Genomic DNA, 11,054 nt, shown 5'->3' with positions numbered 1-11,054 from the left:
ATCAAGGAAACATCAAATTTTAAAATGGCAGAGGAAGAAGAGATCACTGAATGAAGCACAGAAGTAAAACTTTCAGAATTTGCCTTCACATGCTGCCAAGAAGTCAAGGAAAGCAAAGCCTAAAAGTTTCCCATTAGATTTAGCAATGAGATGGTCTTCGGCAAGCTGAGGAAGCCAGGTACCATTAGTAACCAAATACTTTCCCAGTTAATGATACATAAGCATTTTGGTCTCATTTTATATCCCTTTAAGTAAAAGCAGGCACCCCAGTTTCAAGCTGACCTCCATTTCTGTGCCCTTTTAAAAAAAATCTTGTTGCCCCCAACAAGCAGCCAAAATCTGTATTTACTGCCACAGCCTTCAGCGACACCCAACACCATCCCGAGTCACTCAGGAACACTCACAAGCTTGTTGAGGTTTCTCTGACAGACATGATTGAATAGTTAAGGTTCTGACATGAAAGAGGAGTAATTGAAGTCACTGTGAAATATATTGGCATTTTTCATTCCAAGACTAGAATATAATTATCCATATTTAATTTGACATTTGTAACCTAATCAATTAAGACATCTTGGTGTGAAAACAAAGGAGACATCTATAATACTTTCAGCAATAAAGATAAAAAAAATTTTTTTAATATATTTTATTGATTTTTTACAAAGAGGAAGGGAGAGGGATAAAGAGTTAGAAACATCGATCAGCTGCCTCCTGCACACCTCCCACTGGGGATGTGCCCGCAACCAAGGTACATGCCCTTGACCGGAATCAAACCTGGGACCCTTCAGTCCGCAGGCCGACGCTCTATCCACTGAGCCAAACCGGCCAGGACAAGATTAAAAAAAAATTTTTAAAGACATCTGATGTGATGGAAAATGGGTATAACAACAAAAGTAACACACAACCAGTTGCTTAAACAATAAGAATTTTTGGCTCACCTAACTCCAGAGTCCAGAATCAAATTTGGCTTAGGCACAGTTGGATTAGTTTTCCTTCTATGATTCTCAGCTCTGCCCTACACATGTTGACTAAACCTAAAGCAGATTCTGCCAAACTGGCTGCATACCACACCGTGCAGTGAGGGGGACATAGCTGCTCATGATTGTCAAAATAAGGTTCCTACTTCAGTCTGAGTAGTCTAACTTGAGTAATGAGCCCATCCCTGGGATTATATATAGTGACTGCATTAGACCAATTAAGGGCCACCCCTGGAGCTGGGAGTAGGGTCAATACCCAAATAACTACCAACATTGAGAAATATTACATGGATATTACAGAGACATCAATGTACCTCTACTCATTGGCACAGCCCACGCAAAAATAGCAGAAAAGAGCATTGCATTTTTTTTATTGATTTTTTTTAGAGAGAGAGGGAGAGAGGATCATCAATCAGCTGCCTCCTGCATGCCCCCTACTGGGGATTGAGCCTGCAACCCAAGCATGTACCCTGATGCACAGGAAGTGGCCCAAATAACTGAGCCACACAGGCCAGGGCACATTTGCATTGTATTGTAAATGTAGCTACTTTATTAAAAAGCAAGATCCTTTACAAATAATTTTAAAGTATCTCTAAATTTTAATGTACTGTTACGATCACTTTTGGTATAAGTACCCCAATTTATATTATTGAGATTTTAGAAAGTCAAGCTTCAATTTGCAACCATTATTCAGAAACTAATGAATTGGGGTAACCTTTCCCTGCAAAGTATTATCTTACAGCCTTGAGCTATTCAGGAGCTGAATAGGCCATTTTCTAAGCAAAGTCTGTTTTTTGTTCACTTTCAACTTGTTTCAGAGATAATTTCTCAAGCTCCTTGGTGATAATGTACAGGAAATGTCAATCGTTATCAAAAACTTAATCCCAATGTCCGCGTAATAAAACTGGAGCCAGAAACATGGGCTGGAGAAGAGATGGAGAGAGAAATCAGTTGCAAACAATTCAGCTACATTAACTTATTTATATTGTTGAGAATGGATACATTTAGTACCATTTTTAGGTTGCATGAGCACTTCATTCTATATATTTTATTTATTGGTTAACAAGAAAACATCACACAAGTTGTTGCATTTAAATGAGTACTACCAAAAACAAAAGGCCAACAGGAAGAGGAGCTGTTTGTGCTCCATTGTTTCTGAATATGGATAATAAGCTCTGAAACTAAACATCACACACTCCACTTGAGGGATGTAGTCTGAAGATTGTTGTCATAAATTAGTATGACTACCTAGTTAGTATTCAGGATTTTGAAAAATCACCGCATTGCACAATAGAATAATAAACTACCCAATAGTGCAGCCACTTGAAAATAAACACAGAGGGGCAGGAGCATGGTAACTTTACAATGAATCAGAGAAACTGTTTGGGAGTTGGAGTGCTACATACTGCAGAGGCTCAGAGTTTCCAAAAACTTCTGAGTGATGAGGTACAGATGCATAAGTCATGCATGCAGAGAAGACTTCATTTATATTGCTAAGTCTGCACTGTATCCACACGTAGCTGAATAAACTGAACTGAACACAGACTGTTGAGTTCCAAGGTTTCTTTCTATATTTCTGGATTGTTTTAACTGTGAATTCCAAAGACACATGCATTTTGAGCAATGTGGGGGGGGGGGGGTTTTGTTCTGGGAGGGTGGTTTTTGAAGATAGGACAAACTACACAGAATGATGGCTCTTATTTTTACTCATCCTTATGGTTTAAGTAAAAGATGATTATGTTAAAATTATGGTGAGGTAATTATTTCATTCACTGCTTAATGATTGAAATGGCTATGTCATTGGGTTTGCAAATTATTAGTTAGAAAATTGAAAATCTGTGTGTTCTCTTGTTTTGGCCTATTTTCAACACAAGTTCCCACAGCAAATAAATTTATCTTTTTGGGACCAAAATACTAGTTTAAGGACTTCAAATAACTTCTTCTGAGGTAATCAGTCTGTCAGTTTCTAAAGGTTACTAAACCTTTTACCCAAATATTAGTGAAATTAATACCATTCATCTTTGTAAATATCAAGTTATGATCTACTTATTTTAGAAAACTAATTAACACAAAACTCAGGTCAACTGTAACCAGACTGGCATACTTAAACTTTTGATCTCAGAAGTCAGAATATTACAAAAAAGAAATAAGGAACTCTGTCTTTTCAGGTCAATTTGGGGAGGAAACAGCTAAAATCATAACTTGATAACTAACACCAATGATTAATTGCTTTTTCAACATGTGGATTATCTTGGTGCCAAAAATTATGGAACAATTGCCTAACAAACTGGAGAGTCCCTGATGTCAGTACTCATATTTTCTTTGGATTATGCTAAGCAATTATGCTAAACTTTCTAATGACTGAGTAAAATGGTATTGTGCCTTGGGGCACATTTTGATGAACTGCAGGTGTACTTTTTATAACCTAAGAGGCATATGCAAAAAGAAGTATATTGTCTAGAATAGAGCTCTGTGACCATTATGTTAGATTTTAGAGGATTACAAATATCTATCACATAACTATAAATATGTTTGCCATTAATAGTCATTACTTTAAGCTACTTAACTTCCTGAAAAATTAATTGGGATAAGTGCATCTCCAAATACATGTTTAATTTAAATGATTTATTTTTGTTCCTAGAATTTGCTACTTTATATTCTATCTTCATATTCAATTCAATTCATAATTTTTATTATTGATGATATTAAATAAGTAAGTCCCTTAAAACATATATGTGTTTAGCTTTAATCTTTTACTTCAATTGCTATATAATCCATCTATCATTTCTTGCATGTGTTTCCATTATACTTGAGACTATTACCTGAAGATTCTGGGCTTAAATAAAGTAACAAAAATTAGACTAAAAAAAGAAATTAACTTATGTTCTTATATATGAGGACACACCATATTGAGTAATTACAACCATCTGAAATGTTCTTAGCTTGAGATGTTAACTTGATATGACCACTGATGTCAGAATTACACATGAATACTACTTTTTAAAGGAGGTTATTTTCAAACTTTCTAACTAGTCTTAATAGTTAAGGTAAAATATGTTATCACTTAAAAGTAAGAAAGTATGAACTATTGAAATAGTAATTTATTTAGACATTAATGCTATGGACTTTTAATTATCTCAAGGTCTAAAAATAATTTACTAACAAGCGCTTTATCTATTGTAGTAAAGAGCAAAACTGAAAAAGAGTTATATTAAATATGAGATTTTGAAGCACAAGTAGAAATTATATTTTCTAATTCTTATGCTCCGACTACTAGATTTCTAAGAGCAGCTTTGAAAATACTATATTTATCACAATAATATAACATTACAAGAACATTACATTTTAATCAAAAAAATTTTTAAATATATTTTTATTGATTTCAGAGAGGAAGGGAGAGGGAGATAGAAACATCAATGATGGGAAAGAGAATCATTGATCAGCTGCCTCCTGCATGCCCCATTGGGGATCAAGCCCACAACCCAGGTATGTGCCCTGATCGGGAATCGAACCCTGGTTCACAGGTCAATGCTCAACCACTGAGCAACACCAGCCTGGCTCTATTTGTTATTGATGTTGTTTTTAATATATTTTATTGATTTTTACAGAGAGAGGAAGGGAGAGGGATAGAGAGTTAGAAACATCAATAAGAGAGAAACATCAATCAGCTGCCTCTTGCACACCTCCTACTGGGGATGTGCCCGCAAACAAGGTACATGCCCTTGACCAGAATCGAACTTGGGGCCTTTCAGTCCGCAGGCCGATGCTCTATCCACTGAGCCAAACCAGTCAGAGCCTGGCTCTATTTGTTTATAAAAAACATTAACAATATGTGTTTTTATTTTTTTTAATATATTTTATTGGTTTTTCACAGAGAGGGAGGGAGAGGGATAGAGAATTAGAAACATCGATGAGAGAGAAACATCCATCAGCTGCCTCCTGCACACCCTCCATTGGGGATGTGCCTGCAACCAAAGTACATGCCCTTGACCGGAATCAGACCAGGGACCCTTCAGTCCACAGGTCGACGCTCTATCCATTGAGCCAAACCAGTTAGGGCAACAATATGTGGTTTTAGAATGACATGATTAAATGTGTTCATGCCTTTTTACGGAAAACTGACTTTTATTGCACTGTAAGATCATTATAAAATGAACTAGAGGCCCGGTGCACAAAATTTGTGTATGGGGGAAGGGGGTGTCCCTCAGCCCAGCCTGCACCCTCTCCAATCTGGGACCCCTCGAGGGATGTCCGACTACCCATTTAGGCCCGTGATCGGGCCTAAACGGGCAGTCGGATATCCCTCTCACAATCCAGGACTGCTGGCTCCCAACTGCTCACCTGCCTGCCTTCCTGATTGCCCCTAACTGCTTCTGCCTGCCAGCCTGATCACCCCCTAACCACTCCCCTGCCAGCCTGATTGATGCCTAACTGCTCCTCTGCCAGCCTGATTGCCCCTAACTGCCCTCCCCCACAGGCCTTGTCACCCCTAACTGCCCTCCTCTGCAGGCCTTGTCACCCCTAACTGCCCTCCCCTGCAGGCCTGGTCCCCATAACTGCCCTCCCCTGCAGGCCTGGTCTCCCCCAACTGCTCTTCCCTGCAGGCCTGGGTCCCCCCCAACTGCCCTTCCCTGCAGTCCCGTTCGCCCCCAACTTCCCTCCTCTGCCAGCCTGGTCACCCCCAACTGCCCTCCCTTCCAGGCCTGGTCCCTCCCAACTGCCCTCCCCTGCTGGCCTGATTGCCCCCCAACTGCCCTCCCTTGCAGGCCTGGTCCCTCCTAACTGCCTTCCCCTGCTGGCCATCTTGTGGCAGCCATCTTGTGTCCACATGGGGGCAGCCATCTTTGACCACATGGGGGCAGCCATCTTGTGTGTTGGAGTGATGGTCAATCTGCATATTACTCTTTTATTAGATAGGCTATCTATTCCTAAACTTCTTAATAGATTCAAAAGAAGAGTGAAGAAAGGTTTTCATCATTTTTTTTTCAATCATGGGTCACTGTTGCAGAAATATGCAAAAGGCCACACAATAATAAAAAAGCACCAGCCATTTTCAAAAACAAGCATGGAGTGAAACTCTTTTTAAACAAGCTGACCAAAAAAAGCTAAAAAGAGCCAAAAAAATAAAGCAATTAAATACAGATATACAAGATGTTTTCACTGATTTTAACAAGTTATTTGAAAGATGTGAGAATAGAGTATATTACATTGTTGAGTTTCACTCTCTGCTTCAATCCATCACCAACTAATTAAACTTTTGCTGAACTTATTATTGGCCTGATAAACTTAAGCAAAGTCTTGGATTTTTATTAGAAGACAGAGGTTCCTCACCCCTGGTTCCTAAGACAATTAAGCAAGGAACTGTTCCTGAAACCTAATCTAAACTTTTTCTGAAATTATAAGTCCCTTTCTTGCAAATGCTCCATGAAAAACTCGAACCCAAATTAAAGTGTTAGACTCTATTGATAATAGATGTTTCAGAAATAAATATTAAAACATTATTTAAATGAGAAATCAGCCCTAACCAGTTTGGCTCAGTGGATAGAGCTTCAGCCTGTAGACTAAAGGGTCCTGGGTTCGATTCCGGTCAAGGGCATGTACCTTGATTGTGGGCGTATCCCCAGTGGGGGGTGTGCAGGAGGCAGCTGATCGATGTTTCTCTCTCTTCGATGTTTCTAACTTTCTATCCCTCTTCCTTCCTCTCTGTAAAAAATCAATAAAATATATTTTAAAAAAACATAAATGAGAAATCAATGACAATGTTTGTAAAAATACTTTTCAGAAAAAATTTTTACTCTAAGATATATTAACTGGGTCCCGGGTCCGGGTAAGGCCGTGCGCCCCTGGTCCGGGTGAGGCCACGCGCCCCTGGGTCCAGGTGAGGCCACGCACCCCTGGGTCTGGGTGAGGCCACACACACCTGGGTCCGGGTGAGGCCATGTGCCCCTGGGTCCAGGTGAAGTGGGATCCCGGGTCCGGGTGAGGCCGTGCACCCCTGGATCCAGGTGAGGCTGGGTCCCGGGTCCAGGTGAGGCCGTGCGCCCCTGGATCCGGGTGAGGCTGTGTCCCAGGTCCGGGTGAAGCTGGATCCCAGGTCCAGGTGAGGCCGTGCGCCCCTGGATCCAGGTGAGGCTGGGTCCCGGGTCCGGGTGAGGCCGCACCCCTGGGTCTGGGAGAAGCCACGCGCCCCTGGGTCCGGGTGAGGCTGGATCCCGGGACCGGGTGAGGCCACACACACCTGGGTCCAGGTGAGGCCATGCGCCCTGGGGCCTGGGTGATGCTGGGTCCCAGGTCCGGGTGAGGCCGCGCGCCCCTGAGTCCGGGTGAAGCCGCGCCCCTGGGTCCGGACGAGACCAAACCAGAGGGAGTCGGACCTGCATTACCACCATTTGTCCACCATCCAGAGCTGAAAAGTCAGTGCCGACATGTACACATAAGAACTGGTGGACATTGAAATTGGGTCTCAAAAGAACTGTTGGTCCAGAAAGAAACTTACTACAGACTGATTCATTTGCCTGTCAGCATAACTATTATTGCTCGTCTCACATTCGGTTCTTATAAGTGTATTTCTAGTGACACATGATCTTGCTCATGTCAGGCCTCAGAGGGAGGGTAGGAGAGGGAGGGGGTCGGGGGGAGAGATCAACCAAGGGACTTGTGTGCATGCATATGAGCCTAACCAATGGTTAAGGACAACAGAGGGGTGGGGGCATCCGTGGGGAGGGGTGGGGGATGGGAATGGGGGGATGAGGACAAATATGTGACACCTTAATCAATAAAGAAATTAAAAAAAAAAAGTCTGCCTACCATACTCACTAATATTTTATCAGTCTACAAGGTCAACACAAAAAGAGTTAACGCCAATAAAAGCTAATTTTTCTGTATAGAGTTATATGATGATATACTTCTCTGGGCCTTTTAAAATGTTGATTTCTCAATGAAAATAACTAATCATTACAGTGTTTGCTTAGTAGTCTAGAGGTCAAGAAATACAAAAAGCATATAGAACAATTTTTTTTAATTGATTTTTTACAGAGAGGAAGAGAGAGGGATAGAGAGTTAGAAACATCGATGAGAGAGAAACATCGATCAGCTGCCTCTTGCACACCTCCTACTGGGGATGTGCCCGCAACCAAGGTACATGCCCTTGACCGGAATCGAACCTGGGACCCTTGAGTCCGCAAGCCGACGCTCTATCCACTGAGCCAAACTGGTCTCGGCCATATAGAACAATTTTTAAAATAAAAAGTGTGTTTCTGTCTAAAGTTACTTGGAAACTCTAGTGGAGACTTTTTTAAATGTGCTTTTTAGAGCAATTCTTCCATGACTGCCTTTTAAAATGACTGTCAAGACTCCATTTTTTTTTTTTTTTGACAAATACAAATTTCCCAACATCTGTCAAAGTGTAACTCTTACAATACTTTACACTGAACTTACAAATGTTACACTGAAAACAAGTATTTCTTGTAGTCTGCCAAATTTCTGCCACATTGGAAAATATGCAGATGATTGTTTAACACTGTGTGCCACTAGACAGGAATTATATTTCATATCTTAATGAGAAAATACTTTCTTTTAAACTTAAAATTAATTAGTAATTCAACTATTTTAAAATATTTTAAATACCAACAGTCACAAAGAGGTTTTCAATTCCACAAAGAGCAGAATCTAAAAATGGATTTGCAGAATATAATTTTATCATTTAAAAAAAAATCTAATTACTAAATTAAGAGAAATAAACAAGCATAATCCCACCCCCAAGAAATAACCACTATTAAGTATTTTGGTATATAGTATAGGTATGGATGTATATAACTGTATCTAAATCTAAGCTATTAGACACAAATATATGTTTTTAGACATTTAGATGTGTGTATTTTACCACAAATGAGGTCATATTCCTTTGTGTTATTTATGAAATCATTACAAAACAAAGATTTAACAGAGCAACTGATTTTTAATAAGACATTGCTAAACATGTTTCTAGCAAAGTAATGTTAGAAGCAGGTCCAGTGAGTGCTACAAACAGCAATGAGACAACCCTGCCTACATTACCAAAGCTGTTGTTCCCAAAGGAACGATCATAGGTAAGAAGCACATCTGATCTGTGTCATATTGTGTTTTAGGCATATTATTTTGATCACACTTTTACTTCTTCATATCCTTCTGTAGCTTTTTATTCTGTTAGGTAACTCCCTCCTTAAACTCTTTCCCCAGTGTCTGAATCTATATTATGTGTTTCTCAATCACAGAATTACTATTTGTTCTCAGAACATATCTCACTTCTCATGAATCTTTTTCTGACATCTTAACCGGTTTTGCTTTCCTATTCCATCAAAACTAGTTGGCATAGTTACTGACTTGCTATAGTTCTCTCTTCCTTACTTCCTCCCTCACTACTATTTTGGCCTCCTGGGTTCGATGATTAGTTTTATTCTGGAAACTATTGAACCTATGTCATCTCATATATGTGGCAACCAAACTCATCTACTTCCCCTCAAGTTACTTGCCACCCTTCCTTTTTCTCCAGTATTGTTTCTTTTTCTTTTTCTTTTTTTTTAAAGTATATTTTATTAATATTTTTTCCAGAGAGGAAAGGAGAGGGACAGAGAGCTAGAAACATCGATGAGAGAGAAACATCGACCAGCTGCCTCTTGCACACCCACTACCGGGGATGTGCCCGCAACCAATGTACATGCCCTTGACCAGAATCGAACCTGGGACCTTTCAGTCCGCAGACCGACGCTCTATCCACTGAGCCAAACCGGTTTCGGCCAGTATTGTTTATTTATTCTAACAAACACCTGAGAATTATCTTCAATTATCTTCTCCCTCCCTTTCTAGGACCTATCCGATCTATTAAATCCTGCTTCAAGATGCCTCCTAAATTTGTTCATTTCTTGCCCCTCTCTTTGCCTTCACACTAATCCAGGCCAAAAATGCCTACAACTGGACTCATCAACAATGTCCTGAATAGGTTAGGGTTCACCTGTCCCCATCCCTCTTGTCCCTCTTTCTAGGCACTCTTACTGAAACAGTCAGTGAGATATAAGGAAAGAGGACCTGAGCTTGAAATCAGGAGCCCAAGGATAAATTCCCTCTCTACCACCTCAGTTGTGACCTTCAGCCTATTTCTTCCCTATCTCTAGGCCTGGGGCTTTCCTTACCTGCAAAATGGCAAATTGGACTGTCCACATGGGCTCTAAGCTGCCTTGTAACTCTAACAATCTCCTCTGGCCCTTCTTTGCTAAAGGAACAGCAATGACTTTTCCAGCATGCCCCCTCCTCCTTAGATCACAGCTGTCACCCCTTGTTTTACAGCTTTCACTGTCCCTTACATCCAGATTGCTCACTTTACCATATCCCTAATGAGTCCCAGTCTTTCCACTATAAATGTCAGTTCCTCCTTCTATTATTCTTCTTCTCCTGCATTGATAAATTATTTTAACAAACACTTATGGAGTGGCTGCTAATCTAGAAAGCACTTGGCCAAGTCCCGGGAATAGCAAGATAAAAGACACAATCCTTGCTCTTAAAGAATTTACCATTTTATTAAAGATATGGGTAACTAACAAACATACAGTAGTGTGGTAAGTATTGTGCTAAAGAATTTAATATATCCTAGTTGTTTGGGGGCAGAAAGCAGTAATGACTTAACAAGACCCAGTATCTAGAAAGGCTTCAGAAAGGATGTGTGCTCATTCCAAGCCGAGTCCTTCAGTCTTATAAGGGAAAATAAGAATTAAGGAGGGGGAGAAAAAAAAGTGTGTTCTATTGCTACCTTGAGGCGAGGAGAGAAGAGGGTGACATTTATTAGGACAAGACATATTGTGCCAAGTGCCAGATTGGAATACTGAAGTCTAGAGGGCAAGAGACAAGCAGTGAGCGCACTAACACGCCAATGTGACAGATGCCTGGCCGCCTCCTCAAGCTGACTGCCTTCATTCAGACCCTGTCTAGGGCCACCCTCCCGCCAGGCGTCAGAGGGAGCAGGACCCCGCGACGCCACAGAGGAGGGCGCTTCCGGAAACCTCGCGAGATCTCTCCTGAGCCGCGAACAGACCAAGCGTGTCTGGTCGC

Source organism: Eptesicus fuscus, chromosome 19, assembly GCF_027574615.1.
Source record: "Eptesicus fuscus isolate TK198812 chromosome 19, DD_ASM_mEF_20220401, whole genome shotgun sequence".
NCBI lineage: Eukaryota > Metazoa > Chordata > Mammalia > Chiroptera > Vespertilionidae > Eptesicus > Eptesicus fuscus.
Note: the sequence above shows the minus strand (reverse complement) of the source record.